Source organism: Schistocerca piceifrons, chromosome 8 (assembly GCF_021461385.2).
Source record: "Schistocerca piceifrons isolate TAMUIC-IGC-003096 chromosome 8, iqSchPice1.1, whole genome shotgun sequence".
NCBI lineage: Eukaryota > Metazoa > Arthropoda > Insecta > Orthoptera > Acrididae > Schistocerca > Schistocerca piceifrons.
The window spans coordinates 184,207,102-184,225,966 of record NC_060145.1 but is presented as its reverse complement, the minus strand read 5'-3'; positions in this window follow the sequence as shown (position 1 = coordinate 184,225,966).

The window sequence follows — 18,865 nt, the reverse complement described above, 5'->3', positions numbered from 1 at the left end:
ACCGACCGACGACCACACACACCACATACGAAAATATAGCGGTCACACCAAAGACGGTACAGAAGTACTAGTATCGATAAGCGCTGCTGCTGCCACTGACGGAGGCATGTCAGCAACTCCTTATGGCAGTAACTCAGGGGGAAATAAGACACCACTAGATTGTGACAAATGCCAAAGAACAAGGCGTCAACGCGAGCCGGCCACAGCTCAGACCGGTTCTTTCTAAGATGCACCGTCGATCACAAACGGCAACTGCCAGTCCGTTAAAACACAACCGAGTCGCAGAGCCTAACACTAGCCGTTCCGCCTGACGTCGGCAACAAGCTTTTACTACCCCAGAGTAAGCGCTCTTGGTTTAACCGCTCGTCCACAGGGCACTCGCCGACAAGAACACTGCGTAAACTCCCCGCTGAGCTCAGCCACGGGCTACATTTACCAATACTGTCGCGCGTCCTAGTGAGGCGCCAAGGTAGCACTGACCCAAACGCGGCCGCAATCTTTGCTGATAGACAGCGGATCTGCACAACATTAGGAAACGAGACATTAAAAGCAGTCGAAAACTGTTGCTACACTATGTGATCAAAAATATCCGGACACCCCCAAAAGCAGACGTTTTTCCAATTAGGTGCATTGTTCTGCCACCTGCTGCCAGGTACTGCATACCAAAGACGTCAGTAGTAATTAGACGTCGTGAGAGAGCAAAATGCGGCTCTCCGTGGAACTCACCGACTACGAACGTGGTGCGGTGACTGGGTGTCACTTGTGTCATACGTCTGTACGCGGGATTTCCACTCTCCTAAACATCCCTAGGTCCACTGTTTCCGATGTGATAGTGAAGTGGAAACGTGAAGGGTCACGTGCAGCACAAAAGCGTACAGGCCTACCTCGTCCGTTGACTGCAGAGACTGCCGACAGTTGAAGAGGGTCGTAATGTGTAATAGGCAGACATTTATCCAGACCATCACACAGGAATTCTAATTGCAGCAGGATCCACTGCTAGTACTATGACAGTTAGACGGGAGATGAGAAAACTTGGATTTCATGGTCGAGCGGGTGCTCATAAGCCACATATCACGCAGGTAAATGCAAAACGACGCCTCGTTTGGTGTAAGGAGGGTAAACATTGGACGATTGAACAGTGGAGAAACGTTGTGTGGAGTGACGAACCACGGTACACAATGTGGCCATCCGATGGCAGGGTGTGGGTATGGCGAATGCCCGGTGAACTTCATCTATCAGCGTGTGTAGTGGCAGCAGTAAAATTCAGAGGCGGTGGAGTTATGGTGTGGTCGTGCTTTTCAGTGAGGGGGCTTGCACCCCTTGTTGTTTTACGTGGCACTATCACAGCACAGGCCGATACTGATGTTTTAAGCACCTTCTTGCTTCCAACTGTTGAAGAGCAATTCGGGTTTGGCGATTGCATCTTTCAACAAAAAAATGGTTCAAATGGCTCTGAGCACTATGGGACTTAACTGCTGTGGTCATCAGTCCCCTAGAACTCAGAACTACTTAAACCTAACTAACCTAAGGACAGCACATACATCCATGCCCGATGCAGGATTCGAACCTGCGACCGTAGCGGTCACGCGGCTCCAGACTGTAGCGCCCAGAACCGCACGGCCACTCCGGTCGGCCATCTTTCAACACCATCGAGCACCTGTTCATAATGCACGGCCTGTGGCGGAGTGATTACACGACAATAACCTCCCTGTAATGGACTGGACTGCACAGACTCCTGACCAGAATCCTATAGAACACCGTTGGGGTGTTTTGGAACGCCGACTTGGTGCCAGGCCTCACCGACCGACACCGATACTTCTCCTCAGTGCAACACTCCGTGAAGAATGAGCTGCCATTCCCCAAGAACCTTGCAGCACCTGATCGAACATATACCTGCGAGAGTTTAAGCTGTCATCAAGGCTAAGGGTGGACCAACACCGTATTGAATTCCAGCATTACCGATGGAGGGCGCCACGAACTTGTAAGTCATTTTCAGCCAGGTGTCCGGATACTTTTGATCACATAGTGTATTTGGGCACCGAAATAACTGACGGTGGCTATAGTCGCAAGGATTTAAAGGACATGAACGATAAGCAGCTCAGACAAGAAGACGAAAACAAGAGAATCTTTTGAAATACGGTACTACGGAAAGTTACTGAAAATTAGATCGAATAATTAATGAGGCGGTAGGTAATCGAATAGGGGAAAAAAGGAAATTTATGGCAGAACTTGACTAAAAGAAGAGATCGGTTGATATAGCACATATAGAAGTATCAAACCGGAATCTGGCTGCAATAATTACACGTCTGCTTTTTGAAACTGACGGCCGAAGTGGCCGTGCGGTTAAAGGCGCTGCAGTCTGGAACCGCAAGATCGCTACGGTCGCAGGTTCGAATCCTGCCTCGGGCATGGATGTTTGTGATGTCCTTAGGTTAGTTAGGTTTAACTAGTTCTAAGTTCTAGGGGACTAATGACCTCAGCAGTTGAGTCCCATAGTGCTCAGAGCCATTTGAACCATTTGAAACTGATAAACAATACTGTGTTCAAAATATTTATACCATTCGCCCATCTCGCCGACATGCATTGAATTCCGTGGTGAAAAAAGGTTTTCTTTTAAAGCGAACCAGTGAGCGAGCCATTTTCGTACATTTTAATGCGAATTGAACCATTGTTCAGCGAGAGCGTGTTCCAGTGATAAGAACAGATGATAATCGGACGGAGCCAATTCTAGAGAATAAGCTGCATGCCATAATATTTCCCAACTGAACGCCTCGATAGTTTCCCTGACCCGTTTTGCTGTGTGTGACGAGACGTTATCATGGAGCAACATGACTTCCTGTTGCCTTTTTCCACATTCCGGTTGTTATCACGTAATATTCGATTTAAATCGATCACTTGCTGTTGGTAGCATTGTGAACGGCTTCGTCTGGTTTTAGCAGCTCATAATAGATGACACTCTTCTGATCCCACCAAACACAGAGCATTATCAGTCGCGCGGAGTGACCGCGCGGTTTGGGGCGTCATGTCACGGACTGCGCGGCCACTCCCGCCGGAGGTTCGAGTTCTCCCCCGGGCATGGGTGTGTGTGTTGTTCTTAGCTTAAGTTAGTTTAAGTAGTGTGTAAGTATAGGGACCGATGGCATAAGCAGTTTGGTCCCTTAGGAATTCAGACACATTTGAACATATTTGAGCACTATCTGCTTTCCAAATCGATTTGGTCTTACAATGGATGTCGATGGTTTGCTTGGATGCATCGACGAATTACGACGCTTAGGATTTCCATTTCTCATGACCTGCCACTATTTGATGGAGAAACGACTTTCTTTTCTATCCTGCGAGCACCATTTCACGAGTGGTCTTTCGATTTGCTTGCTGTGTCTTTCATTCAGTTGATGCGGAACCCATTTTACCGCTTTCCACCCCTTTCCCATAACTTTCAACCGAAGTGAACAGCTTTCTGTGTCACATTCAATTGTTCCGCGATTTACTGTTGAGTCTGAGTATCATCTTCATCCAACGAGGCCTGCAATTCGTTGTCTTCGAACTTTTTCGGTGCTTTCCCGCTCTCGTCGTTTCTCACGTCAAAATCACCACTTTTGAATTTTTTGAACCACTAGAAGCGCTGTGTTTTTACTAGAGCGCGGTCCGCGGCTCGTGGTCTTGCGGTAGCGTTCTCGCTTCCCGCGCACGGGTTCGATTCCCGGCGGGGTCAGGGATTTTCTCTGCCTCGAGATGACTGGGTGTTGTGTGTCTTTCATCATCATTTCATCCTCATTCACTCGCAAGCGCCGTAGTGGCATTAAAGAACTTGCGGAGCGGCGGCCGAACCGCCCCGCGAGGGGTCTCCCGGACACCAATGCCATACGCTTATTATTATTATTATTATTAGAGCGCGTTCGCCGAAAACTTCGACAAGCATTCGATGCGATTCTGCAGCAGTTTTCTTCAAATGATAACAGAAAGTCAATGCTGTCCGCAAATCGTAGTTCGTAGGCACAAAACTCTACATGTTTACGGGTTTGAAACAGATACCAATGGATGGATCTTGGGTCACTGTGTGTTGTTAGCAGTTACAGGCAGCAGGTGGCGCTGCAGACGCTGTTTCACGGGCCCTACACTGACGGATGTCACCATCTACAGAGAAATTCCGGTTTCATACTTCTACACCTGTTATATACTGATGCATGAAGAAATCGTCGGTTTCGAAATGGAGGGAAGATTGGCGGGGGAGGGTGGGGCTGATGAATCCTAATTTTAATTCCTTTCTAGGGAACTGCAAATTCTTGCATGTATGCTTCATCTTTGGACCGAAGTTGCCCACTCGGTACAAATCACACACTCAAGAAGGAAGTAAAGTGGCCAGATTTCTTTCGTACTCACATAACCAAAGAATTACCGTCAGAAGGACTGTGAATATTTTCTGTCTGCCGCGTAACAAAAGCGCCGTGGACGGGTCCACGTACAAGGCGGAAGTGGCACTGAAATCGCGTCTCCCTTCCTCCTACGCAGGAAACGCAACTCATCGGCGCAGGGTGCACGCACCCACGCAATTACCGTGGCAGGCTCCGTGTGCTGACAGCAGCGGGTAGGGGCGCTGTACCCCACAGGGTACTTGAGTTTTACGAGTCGCCGTCCACCGACGAAAAGGGGGTGGAGGGTGAGAGAGGGGGTGACCATCCCTCTGCAGAGGTGCTGCCGAGGTAGTCGATATCTCGCGGGAGTCGGGGCTTCGCGCCGAAAATGAGATTGGGAGGAAGTGCAGCTCCAGCCAGGGGAAGCGTCATCAAAGGCTGGATGGGCGTCGTAAATTGTGGAGGAGTGTAAAGGTTTTTAAAGGTACCCTCCGACTGCTTTCTTCCTCCGTACCGCGCGTTTCACAGAGGTCTGCTCAACGGGCAGAGGGCGGGGAGCGAGCGTTGTCTCTGTACAAAAGAGCTTATCAGCACCCTAGCTGTGTTCTTGGGACCCACGACCTGCTCTCTGATGCCTGCTAAGAAGACTCAAATTTCCTCTCTATCTTTACGAACCTGAACATCCCATACTTTGTCCTGAGAACAGACAAGTAACGTTGGGGGAGGGACCGAGAGGGGAGGGTTATCTTGATTCTGGTCACGGTGTAACGTGAAAGGGATTTTAACACAGTCATTGCATCTCGATCAGATCTTCAATTGTAAAATATTATCAGTTCTAAATTATTATAAATCCTCAAAAATGCTTGAGTGCAGCAACTTTTGCTCTATATTTGTTTATCTTGGTAATGAAGGTGCAGGGATATTGTCTTACTTTGCATAGTAGGCTACCTTCCTTTGATTGAAATGGATTAATTTTCTGGAGCAGTTCCACAGATAGAAACGTGGTGTAAGGTTACCATCTAGTGTCCACAAGCAAACTTTATGTAGGCAAAAATTAGGTATAACAACAATAGTCTCGCAGTTCACTTACACTTTTGAGAAGTTAGATCTGCAAAATCAGGCACTGTTTGAAAATTATAATACCATCCAGAACCATTGCCGCGAGCGAGGGCTATGTGAAAAAATTGCTAAAGCCCTACTTTGGAAGTATCGTATTCTTCGCCGCATGTCAGATGTGACATATGAAGCCGAGGATTATGACCGTTCATGAAGAAGACAAAAGGGTAGAGACGTCGCCCATGCCCTCTGTATGAAGCTTTACTGCAATTATGAGGTGCAGATCGATGACGGGAGTTTCACGGAAACTGAGGATCCACTTGACGATAGCGAAACTTTGACGAGAGGGGCTACCTTCGATGCTTCTCATAATGAAGAAGATGTAACAGACGACCAGAACACGAGTGCCCTCCAGCGCCGAAATACGGAGGTCCGTTGATAAGGATTATATCCAGGGTGCTGTAGTCAACTCCAATGAGAACTTCTGAAACAGCGGCTCGTTGTTTTTCCAGGAGAAAGCTTTGTGGCATGCAGTGTGTCATAGGGCTTAGGATCATTGTTTTGCCTATTGCGAGTCGTGAGTTCAAACCCGACCATCAGCAATTATTTGTTATTTAGTAATCAGTTTTGGAAAGCTCATGAAATATTTTATGTTTGTAATTTTTTTATGTTCTGCAGTATTCTGTATTTCTGTAAGTATCAGCATTCTGGAACATTCGATATCTGTATAAATATGAAATGGTTTAAGGTTGTGGGAACCCTGTAGTGGTCAGGAGGAAAAAATTTCACAACTTTATTAAACACACAAATTTACATAAGGCACACACTGGTAACTTTAGTACGTTCAATTATTCAGTTAAGCACTTGTAAATTATTATTAAACTGCCTGCAATACTTCAAATACTGTTCATATGAAAAAGGCGTCAATAAAAGGATCTGACGAGTGTAACACACAAACAAATATTTAAAAGAGTCACTAATTCAAGTATCACCTTTTAACATCAAAATTTACTTAAAATCCCAATGATTAAAGCCACAACTTAACATCAAAAATATTTAAATGTGCCAGTAACTGGATCAGAAGTCGCAACTAACAATTAGTGTACAGGTGCAATTTCAGGAATAAACAGTGAATACAGACAGAATTGAAGTAAAACTGGTCGATTTACAACTCTTCGTTTATACCAAAGCGGACGACCAGAAACCAACGACGGTAATCAAGGCCTTATACAGAAAACTTAATTCAAAATCTGGTATGATATTTACATAGGGCGCAAACTCCAACGGGACATCCCAGCATATTTAAAGGCACAAAAGGACGGTCAAGTTTTAGAGCTGTAAAACAGTAAAAACAATGTTACCACAATACTATAATATCTAAAAACAATTACATAAAATTTAATAGAAGGTGTCAGTTTTGTCCGTCTGCGACACTTTGACAACATATATACTTCCCAAAATCAGTATTGCTGTACAGAGTTGTCACTACAGCCCATTTGTCGAGAAGCAGACATGTCAATTGTCAGTTCAGGCTCCTTAACAAAAAAGCGGTTTAGGGCAAGATGCTGCCTAGGCAGTGCGATAGTTACAGATAAATTTAAATCATCAAAACTCATTAGCTACTGGTGCACTCCCTTTGGATTTAAAATAAAAGCGCACGTAATTGATAGGACAGTCGTGTTCGCGCGAGTACTATCAAGATTGGTACTCACCACCACTAGGCCAACTCGCCTTGGGCCAACTAAGTAATATAACAAATTAACTATTAACTTCCGTTTATGATGATAATAATCGCCACAACGTTCCCGCAGCAGGCCCACCTCAGTGAAACACTGTCGTGTCGATAATCCGTGAGGAAATGCTCAAATCCCGAAATGAATGATGATGATGTTTGGTTTGTGGGGCGCTCAACTGCGCGAGCATCAGCACCTGTACAAAATCCTAATTTTGACACAGTTCAGTCTAGCCACTGTCATGAATGATGATGATGATGTTAATGGTGATGAAACGATGAGGACAACACAAACACCCAGTCCCCGGGCAGAGAAAATCCCCAACTCGGCCGGGAATCGAAGCCGGGACCCCGTGCTCGAGAGGCAGCAACGCTAGCCAGTAGACCAAGTGCTGCGGACACTAGCAATAGAAGTACCATGATGGTACCGACGACTTTATATATGGCTACCCACCACAAGCCACCTCCATTCAGAAATACCTACCACCTTCCTTCTGTTAGCACTGCAGCTCCGAGAAACATTCACGTGCTCGCGGCTGCTATCAGCGTCTCTCTCTCTCTCTCTCTCTCTCTCTCTCTCTCTCTCTCTCTTTCTTGCTTTCTTGCTCTATCTATCTCTCTCTCTCTCTCTCTCTCTCTCTCTCTCCCCCCCCCCCCCCCTTCTCTCTCTCTCTTTGACAAGTGGACGGTGCCTGCCGATTTTGTCCAGATTTATGGAATATGCAAGGCTTGGCCAGAAGTGAAAGTGGCAAAGTGGGAGCTCCACATGGCGAACATTAAGAGAAGTTGATCATTTTTCGCGCAGGCAGAGCGAGGCTTGAGTCAGTTATGGTAGTGTAATTTCCAGGCAGTGGTCTGGTTGAATTTATGAAATTCTGTTGTAGATTAAAATTAAAAGGGAATGCTTTCACAGGAAGAATGGGAGTTTTGACACGTTCCACACCTGGATGAGTGGTCGGGAATGTAATCCGCGGAACATTCTAGTAATAAGTCACACGCATGCACATGATATTTCAATAGAGAAATTGAAATAAAAACAGCTTTATCTACTCAAACTCAACTAGGAGCCGGGCTCTGGACGAATTCATATTAAATTACCCCGTTTCGTAGCTCATATTTAACGAGAATATCTTGCACTGCGAATGGTCCTCCAGTACTGGACAATGCTGCAAATTTGGCTTCGTCTTTATAAATCTGTGTGTCACGTTCCCAGCCTAGTGGAATATATCTCAAAATAGCAAAGTTCTACGATAGCCCCCTCTGCTCTCATGGGTAGGGAATGAAGATTGATAAGGGCAATAATTGATTAAAAAATAATAAAATTAGCGGTAACTTCCCGATTACGGCCAAGGTTTTCGTGTGGTCTTCCTTGGTCTCCCTTGTGTCTCACTCCAAGCTCACTGAAAAAAAAACTCGAGCTCTATAATGGGCCGAATCTCTACCATTAGAGGTAGAGAATGAAACTTTTTTTCATACACAGAAACCTTCTTATGTGGGGACCTAGAGCAGAATAATGTTTCCTTTTTTTCTCTGAGGTTTAGATTATTCTGCACCGTGGCAGCTTACGAATTATATCACCAATTTAATGCTATCTACTTCTGAAATAAATCCTCCAGTGTCATTTTGGAGGTCTGAAATATCACACAAGTCAACCGCCCTTAGCAACACGACAGAGGTGAATGTTCGAAGCCGGAGGTGTTTTGTAGCCAGTCGGTGCATATTAATAGAGCAACGTTCCTCGACTCCCGACATTAGAGGGCCTCATAATGCATGCGATGACAAGACCGGTATTCAGGGGAATGACAAAAAGACGAACTTGCCACTAATTTGGCCTTCTTCCAGACAGAGTGCGCGTATACATCCATCCGGGTCTCCCTTTACACGCTGCGCCGAGTCGCTCGTTACCCCTTAAGAGTCCACAAGCTTCCATAAATTCCAGTGCACGGCCGTTTTCATCAAGCAGAGTTATAGCGTCTAATGAGTGGAGTGCTTTATGCTTCGCCAGTCCAAACAGCAATTATTGAACTATACTCGGAATCATACCTCATGGTTAAAAGCTCACTACATAAGATAATAAACGTTAACAAATTTTTTTTTTGCCTTTGTCGGCGTCACAGTAGTTTATAAGAACGCTCTCTCTCCTGTTACAGTCGTTGCGATGCCTTCATCCTCACGGACTACAATATAAGTTTATGTACGTCTATATTGGTCCTCATGTCTGATATTCGTAATGTGCAGTGTTTACTGAAGGACCAGTGCGAGATGAATCATAAAACAGCAATTCATGTTTGAAGGTAGCATTAACGCACACAGCTTCGTGACTAAAGCAGTAATGGAGTCAGATGAAGGTACATTTAACAGGAATCATTGTCTCTGCAAAAAACATTCAGGTACACTTGAAAGGTTGCTTTGATTTGGAATGCCTGTTAATCGCTAAACAAAAGCCAGATATGAAATAAAGTTAGTTGTACCCAACGACCAAAACTTCCAGGCACTACATTCAGAGTCATCCTCTGCAGGTCTAATAAAGTGCAGAATATATCACGCTAAATATCGCAGCAGTAGTGCTAATTTTTCGTGCTCTTTCCCGAATCGCACACTAGTAATTTTCCATATCTGCGCGACATCAAAAAGTCATTAATCTTTACTTTACGATTCTTTACATTAAAAAACATTAGTCGTGTTCCATGGAGTCCACGAACATTGGTTTCTGGAATGTGGAAAAAGAGTCACAGATGTACACTTAACGGCAATACAGTAAAATTATGGTACATTATTGTATTACAATGCAATTGTAATTGCAAAACAACTTAAATTTAAGAGTTTCTGTGAAGATGGTCTTCATTGGAGTAGACACAATTGCCAAACAGGAAGTTCTGTAATTCATTCTTAAACTCCACCAAATTACCTTCATGACATTTAATGTGCTCTGGTAGGTTGCTGAGTACATGTGTACTCCTGACTCCTTTCCGTACTAATGTTAATCACTTGGCGTGCTTGCGGAGACAGTACACAATCTCTGAACATTGTTTGAAGTTGGATCACAGAGCATTTATTACGCTCGATGTTGTCTCTTTTGTTACCTGGAGGACCATCTGTGCCGTGTCCCTGAACCCATCTGGATCCAATTCGGGACCTATGGACGGTGCATTGCATTGATGAAGGTACAGGTCGCCAATGAAAAGACGCACCAGAGACAGGCTGTAAGTTCCTGTGACTGTGATACGTTGTCAGACGTACCAAGACCGTATTTCATCCCACCCTGCTGTATGCATGTACCCACGTTTAGGGCGACCCATCAGTGAAGGCGACTCTCTCACACTTCGAGCGTCCAGTGACATCCGTAATGGAATATGTACGGCTTCGCTGTGTGCTATAGAGAGGAGGGGATCTGTATGATATGGCTGGTCACCGACAGTTGTGGCCCAACTCTCACCTTACGTTTATTGAGAGCGAATGCTTCACGGAGATGCGCACCCAGCTCGAACGGCAGATCTTATAAGAGAGGTATCGCGCTTCTTAATGTTCTTTAATGTTGCAACTCCGATAGTCTACTATCTTAGGAGGCTCAACCAGTAGGCAATACCTGTGACTTCGTGCAATGTATATTCGGCGAACATGCTGTGAAGGCAAGGTCAGAGGTACTCAAGGTGTCAGGGGCACTTACTGTAATGGTCCTACCAGAGCATTCGCGACTGGAACAGAAGAACCAGGGGTGTGGAGAGGGGGGAGGCCGGGGGGGGGGGGGGGCTGTATTGACAGTGGTACACGAAGAACCCTCCACTATTTAGAGGCCTACAAGGTGGCTCGCGGAGTGTACACTATTTGGTAAAAAGTTTCCGGACACCTAAAAGTAAGGCTGAACTTAACATTAGATGTCACAAGAGGCGTGCCGGCCTGAATAAAAGGAGGAGGGGGGTATTGTGTTGACAATAAAGAAAACAGTAACAGCAGAATGGATCAGTCACGAGAGCTCATTGATTTCGAACATTGGGTGTCACTCGAGTGACACTTCAACAGTTCTAAAGCTGCCAAAGAGGTTTGTCAGTGACGAAGTTGTGAAGCAGAAACACGAAGAAACAACCACACCTAAACCGAGACCAGTCACACCTCATGTGCTGACCTCGAGCACTGAAGAGAGTTCTTATAAATAATCTGTAAATCAGCGGAACGAATCAGTCCAGAGTTCACAAATTGCTACAAGCACTCCAGCTGAAAACAAGTAATTTGAAGTGGTGAATCACACAGTACCCTGTGGCAGTCTGATGCATGGGTTTTGCATTCGCGAATACCTTGAGAACGTTATCTGCCTTCATGTACAGTGGTTCAAATGGCTCTAACCACTATGGGACTTAACATCTGAGGTCATCGGTCCCCTAGACTTAGAACAACTTAAACCTAACCTAAGAACATCACACACATCCATGCCCGAAGCAGGATTGGAACCTGCGACCATAGCAGCCGCGTGGTTCCGGGCTGAAGAGCCTAGAATCGCTCGACCACAGCGGACGTACAGTGTTAACAGTGAAGTGCGGCAAAGATAGATGGTGCTATGGTGCAGGGTTTGGTCCCCTTACAGCGCTTTACAGAATGCTAAGCGTGGAAGGATACGAGCATATTTTTAAAAAAAATGGCAGTTTGTGGTAAGTTCTATGGGATCAAACAGTTGAGTTCATCAGTCTCTAGGCTTACACACTACTTAATTTAACTTAAACTAACTTATTCTAATGACAACACACACACACACACACACACACACACACACACACACACAAGGGAGGACTCGAACCTCCGATGGGGGCAGCCGCGCGAACCGTGGCAATGCGCCCTAGCCCGCACGGCTACCCCGCGCGGCACCCATTTTTAACATCGTGTACTGCATGCAACAAAGGAACAATTTGGAGACGATGATTGTCTCAGCATGACAATGCACCCTGTCCTAAATCAGCATCTGCGAGGCAATGGTTTGTGGGTAATAACGTTTCTGATACCAATTGGCATACCCAGATTACCGACGCTGAACCCAACAGAGCTGCTTTCGGGTGAGCTAGGACGTCGACTTCGCTCCAGAACCGAGCGTCCAACATCACTGCCTTCACTGGCAGCTCTTGAGGAAGAATGGGCAGCCATTCATCTAGAGACGTTCAGAAACGAAACTAAACGTGTGCCCATCAGCGTTCGAGCAGCCATAAAGGACAAATGTGGACACACCCCATATTAAAGTGTGCCAGTAGGTGTCCGGATACGTTCGATCAGACAGTCTGGATGTAAATGTAAATATAGAGAGAAGCAAAGAAGAACAACACATGTGCGGATATCTTTGTGGATAGAAAGGACAAAGCGGAATAGTTAATGGCGACTCTGCACTCCAACACCTGTACAGTGTGGTGGCAAAAGCCCTGGGATAACTTTCGGTATCGTCTCGGGCCTCCTTTTATCCGACGTAAAGGAGCAGCTTGTTGTGGCATGAACTCAACAAGTTGTTGGAAGTCCCCTGCGGAAATACTGAGTCATGCTGCCTCTGAAGCCGTCCATAATTGCGAAAATGTTGCCAATGCAGGAATTTGGGCACGAACTGACCTGTCGATTATGTCTCAATTGCAGGGGGGGGGGGGGGGGGCTGGCTATCTGGATTACCAAATCATTCGCTGGAACTGTACAAAATATTCTTCAAACTAATCGCATTTAATTGATGCCTGGTGAAACGGCGCATTGTCATCCATAGAAATTCCATCGTTGTTTGGCTGCAAATGATCCCCAAGGATGCCAACATAACCATTTCCAGACGACGATCTGTTCATTTGGACGAGAGTTTTTAATCCATTCCACGTAAACACAGCCCACAAGATTACGGAGCCACCACCAGCTGGCTCAGTGTCTTGTTGACAACTTGGGTCCATAGCTTCGTGGGGTGTGCCCCAGACTCGAAGCCTACAATCAGCTCTTACCAACTGAATTCGGGACTCGTCTGACGAGACCATGGTTTTCTAGTCGTCTAGGGTCCAAGCGATATGGTCACGAGCCCAGGAGAGGCGCTGCAGGCGACGTCGTGCTGCTAGCAAAGGCACTCGTGCCGGTCGTCTGCTGCCATAGCTCATCAACGCTAAATTTCGCCGCACTGTCTTAATGGATACTTTCGCCGTACGATCGACACTGATTTCTAAATTTATTTCACACAGTGTTGCTTGTCTCTTACCACTGACAACTCTACGCAAACGCCGCTTCTCTCGGTCGTTAAGTGAAGGTCTTCGGCCACTGCGTGTTCCGTGCTAATAGGTAATAACTGAAATTTGGTAACCTCAGCACCCACTTGACACTGTGGATCTCCGAATATTCGCTAACCATTTCCGAAATGAAATGTCCCGCGAGTCTAGCCCCAGCTACCATTCTGCGTTCAAAGCCTGTTAATTCTCGGCGTGCTGCTATGGTCACTTCGGAAACCTTTTCACGTGAAAGACCTGAATACAAATGACAGCTCCGCCAATACGCTGCCATTTTATACTTTGTGTACGTGATACCATCACCATCTGTATATGTGCATATCACTAATTATCACATGACTTTTGTCACCGCAGTGTGTGTCGTACAGAGCCTCCAGTGATGGAGGCGCGAGGTGAGTCCGCGCGCGTCGGTGGTCGGCGGGCAGGCAATACCTCGGTATTATACGGGGGTGGCCCCGGGCTATTACAACAGATCTATTACACGGCGGATTGGCGCCGTCGCGGACCGTCGCCCCCCACCCACCGGTCATGCAAGTAATGTCTGCGGCGTCTGTTTGTAATTAATTGATGGATGGCGGCCGCGGGTGGCGGGTCGGCCATTAGGGGGCCACCCCCGGCAATTAACCCCGGGGGCACGGCCTCCCCGCGCTTCGCTGCCTCCACCCCCGCCGCCGCCCCCGCACGATGCTGAATCTGCTGCCCGTTGCCACCCCGCACTCCGCGGAATGCACACAGCGGCCGTCACGTTCCACGAATACACTCGAGTGTCTGCTGACGACATTGTTGTCGCGTCCAAAATGTTTCTTCCTTGCAGGTATGTAACACGAAGATACTTACTCGCACACTGGGTGTGGAAAACCTCGTTTTACACACACGAAATTAAAGAAGGATACGAAGTATGTCTTAGTATAAAACGAAATCCAAAGGTAATTAGCACAGTTGCGACCTATTTGTTCCTGTTGTCGTTCATTTTATTCAAAAAGTGACGAAATAGGATGACGGACTTGACCGTAGAAATACTGTGTTTACGTATGTCAAAAAAATCGAAACTAGAGATTGCTCTCGAATCAAAAGTATTGTGCTGCAACAGCAGTGTTCCAAATTTGAGCGATTTATCAGTAAAATGAAGCGCAAGGTGCTGAACTGAGACTGTACCGAATAGTACCAAACAAAAATGGCGTCGGTCCGTTGATATCCCCAATTTTGCCTGTTCTCTGTACCTTACAATCAGAAATAATTAAAGCAAACAGTCTATCTTGCTGAGGTTGGAAACTCCCGTTGCCGTTTTTCCTTATTTGAGAGTTAAGTTTTGTTTTGAGATATCACTTTCTGCAAAACACAACGTTTTTCTATGTCTGTGTCGTCTTCAGTGGGCTTCGTTTTATATGTGTAAAATATTACATAAACTTTTGGTGACACTCTACTTTAGACGTAAAAACTATAACATTTTTGTTTTGTTATGTACTGAAACTTCACTGATTTTAAACACGTAATTGTACATATAGGCTTTCTTATACGTGTTTTATGGCATGACAGCAAGTCATCTGCAAAGCAGCTGGCAAAACCTTGTTTAATTATAGAAAGAGTAGTGGGTTTTGTATTGTTTCGCCCAGAGTAGCGGTAGTGGGTGTTCTGTTCTTACGTTTGCGTCTTGTTGTACATCTCGTAGAGGAACACCGCCATGCAAATAATATTGCAAGTAATCTGAAGAGTCTCAGAGAAAGCAATACACTCACCCAAAAATTCACAATAGAGGATAACTTCAACATACAAAGTGCAATATTATAAAGAAGTTGATTTTTGATCGATCACATAACATTATGCAATAAAAACTACTTCCCACATTTAATGAAATATACAAGGACACTTCCTTGAAGAAAACATATTGCTCCAACCCCCTCTGTCCCTGCAACATACACAGTCTTACCAAACATTCAAAATTTACGTCACTGGACTAAAGTTACACGATCAAAATGGCTCTGAGCACTATGGGACTCAACTGCTGAGGTCATTAGTCCCCTAGAACTTAGAACTAGTTAAACCTAACTAACCTAAGGACATCACACACATCCATGCCCTTACACGATCAACAAGTCCTCAGCGACAGTATCATCTCGATGAGTGTGGCGGCACAAGTTTTCCGAAATTTAATTTTGTGTGTGGAAACTTGCGATATAAGCTAAGCATGAGGTGAAGGTAATGTGTTTCTTTGTAGACTGTCATTGGAAATTTGTGGTAAGGTCTTATGGGAGCAAACTGCTGAGGTCATCGGTCCCTAAGCTTACACACTACTACATCTAACTTAAAGCAACTTACGCTAAGGACGACACACACACACACACACACACACACACACACACACACACACACACACACACACACACACACACACACATGCTCGAGAGACTCAAACCTGCGGCGGGAGAAGCCGCGTGGACCGTGACAAGACGCCTTAGTCAGACCGCTCGGCTACCTCGCGCGGCCTCGGCTGTAATTACATACACTGTATCTCACATGAAGGATGTACAATACGACGGAAAACATTAATATGATCATCCATTTTATTACTTTTGGTAGAAGTTTACAAAAATACGGATTCTCCGATCAGAGAAAATAGATAAAGAGAGGTCCACTGAAGATCACAAACGTGTCGATACATGTTAAAGCCCGGTACAAGCTCCTGTTTTGGAGAACGCTGAGATTGTTTTGGAAAAAAAAAAGGACAGAAGAAGAATCGCTTTCTACACAAGGCCGAATTTTGTCACTACACCAAACACTTGCTCTCCCGGAGGCACTATATGCGTCTGAGACGACATTTTTATCAACTTCGATGTCATCGTAAATGGCTAGACAAATATTGCAGAAAATATTGGTGCACAAGATGATAAATGGAAGCACCGAGCCGGCCGCGGTGGTCTCGCGGTTCTAGGCGCGCAGTCCGGAACCGTGCGACTGCTACGGTCGCAGGTTCGAATCCTGCCTCGGGCATGGGTGTGTGTGATGTCCTTAGGTTAGTTAGGTTTAAGTAATTCTAAGTTCTAGGGGACTGATGACCACAGCTGTTAAGTCCCATAGTGCTCAGAGCCATTTGAACCATTTGGAAGTACCGAACTTGAGATGAACTATGTTGCCTCACTGTATGACTGAGTTCCATTGGCGGAAAAGACGCCTGAAATTTTACGCATATACGAGGATTGTCCAGAAAGTAAGTTCCGATCGGTCGCGAAATGGCAACCACAGTGAAAACCAGAAACGATTTATTTGCAACAGTTAGGTACACCTTCCACCAACTTCTCTACATAGTCGCCGCTCCAACTTCGAGATTTGTCGTAGTGTTGTATCAACTTCCCAATATCCTCGTCATAGAAAGCAGCCGCCTGCGCTTTCGGCCAGTTATCTGCACTGGTCTGCAGCTTGTAGTCTGTGGAAAATTTTTTCTTCATAACCGGCGGATCTTGTGAGCAGAGATGAGGCTCAGGGGGAGCCAATTACGGACTGTACTGTGGGTGATCAAACACTACTCATCGGAAACGCTGCAGGAGCGTCTTCATTGCCCCTGCAATGTGCGGCCGAGAATTGGCATGAATAAGGAACTGCTCGACAGTCGTGTTATGCGGGCTGCATGACACAGGCGAAATCTCTAACTAGGCCCTCATACTTGGCGGGAGACGCTATTCCCTACGCATCTTTACGTGCTCACTGTTCACTCAAAACTGAAAAGAGCGACACGATCGACGGACATACTAGACACACTGCCCAACACATCTGTGCACAGCTTTACTGGATTTTCCCAGTGGTTTCCATTTCGCGACCGATCGGAACTTACTTTCTGGACAACCCCCGTATAACTCGAACTGACACCTCTCAGTTAACCAAGAAAACTGACAGTGCGATGGCTAGCCAAATTGCAGAAGAGTCTCAAAGAATTTTCTGTTGACTCTGTTGACTCACAAGAGACCATCTCTCACAAGCTCATGTCCAAACATCTAACAAAAGGAAGACAGAAACTCCAGAAATCATGGACACCAGAAAGACAACAGACCAACAGAGACGGGCTGAAGAAGTTTTGGAAAGATAAGAAGAACAGGAATAGTAAAACTAACTAATGGTTTTACATGCTGTTTAAAGATACCAGTTATAATAATAATAATAATAATAATAATAATAATAATAACAGTGATTAAAATGATTTCATGTATATGGTGAAAGTGGCACTGGAATGATAGTAGAACTGTTGCAGGTAGTGAAACACGAAATCGCCGTTACGACAGTGACAACTTTGAAATTACTTTTATTACATTTATTAAGTCTATTACCTTGGTGCGTAAGACTGTTTGAATGCATTTGTACGCTTCACAACATAATAGTTTTATTTCACATAGTTTACAGCATGTGAGGTGCTGCTGCAAGAAATGACTTACGTATATCACTAAAAACACCTATGTAAAAGATACCTTCTATTTCACAGTGTTGGCTTATCCGTTGAAACACATAATGGATGAAATAAAAACTTAGTGACTAACGAGGAAATACATTTTTTTTTTATTTTTCAGTTATATCAACTGTCAGACCCCGCAACGTAGTGCATGAAGGACGAAATGTATAAAATGCAATAAAAATTTAACATTAACACAACGCACATTTACATATACGTAAGTATTCCGCATACCATCATACGTTTCATGCCCATTCGCAAATGGGGCGAGAGAGAAACGAGCCCGTATTTCTGTTATCTTGTCTTCGCAGTCATTGCACGTAATGTGTGGCGGGTGTAGGGCCGTCTTACACTCTGTCGCAAACGCCACCTCTCTAAACTTTCTCAATAGTGTTTAACGAAAAGAACGTCTTCTTCCCTCCAGGGAGCATTGCCGTAACACTCGCGTGGTGTTCGATCCTACTGGTGACAAATCCAGCATCACACCTCTGAATTGCTTCGATGTCTTCCTTTAATCTGTCCTGGTGGGGATCCCAGATTCTCCCAAATTCAAATGGCGCTAAGCACTAAGGGACTTAACATCTGATGTCATCAGTCCCCTAGACTTAGAACTACTCAAACCTAACTAACCTAAGGATATCACACACATCCGTGACCGTAGCAGCCGCATGGTTCCGGACTGAAGAGCCTAGAAACGCTCGAGTACAGCAGATGTACAGTGTTAACAGTGAAGTGCGGCAAAGATGGTGCAATGGTACATGGTTTGGTCCCCTTACAGCGCTTTACCTAAGGATATCACACACATCCGTGCCCAAGGCAGGATTCGAAGCTGCGACCATAGGAGGCACGCGGTTACGGATTTAAGCGCCTGGAACCGCTCGGCCACAGCGGCCTGCCTAGCTGTACTCAAGAAGGGCTCCTGCACGTGTCTCCTTTACTGATGACTTATATACTCGTAGAACTTTCCAGAGGATAATAACTGCACAGTACAACACCCAGAACCTCCCTGCTCTACAAAAATAGAGAAAATAGTCTTTCATGTGGGAGAAGGGACCCCCTCGAAAGAGCA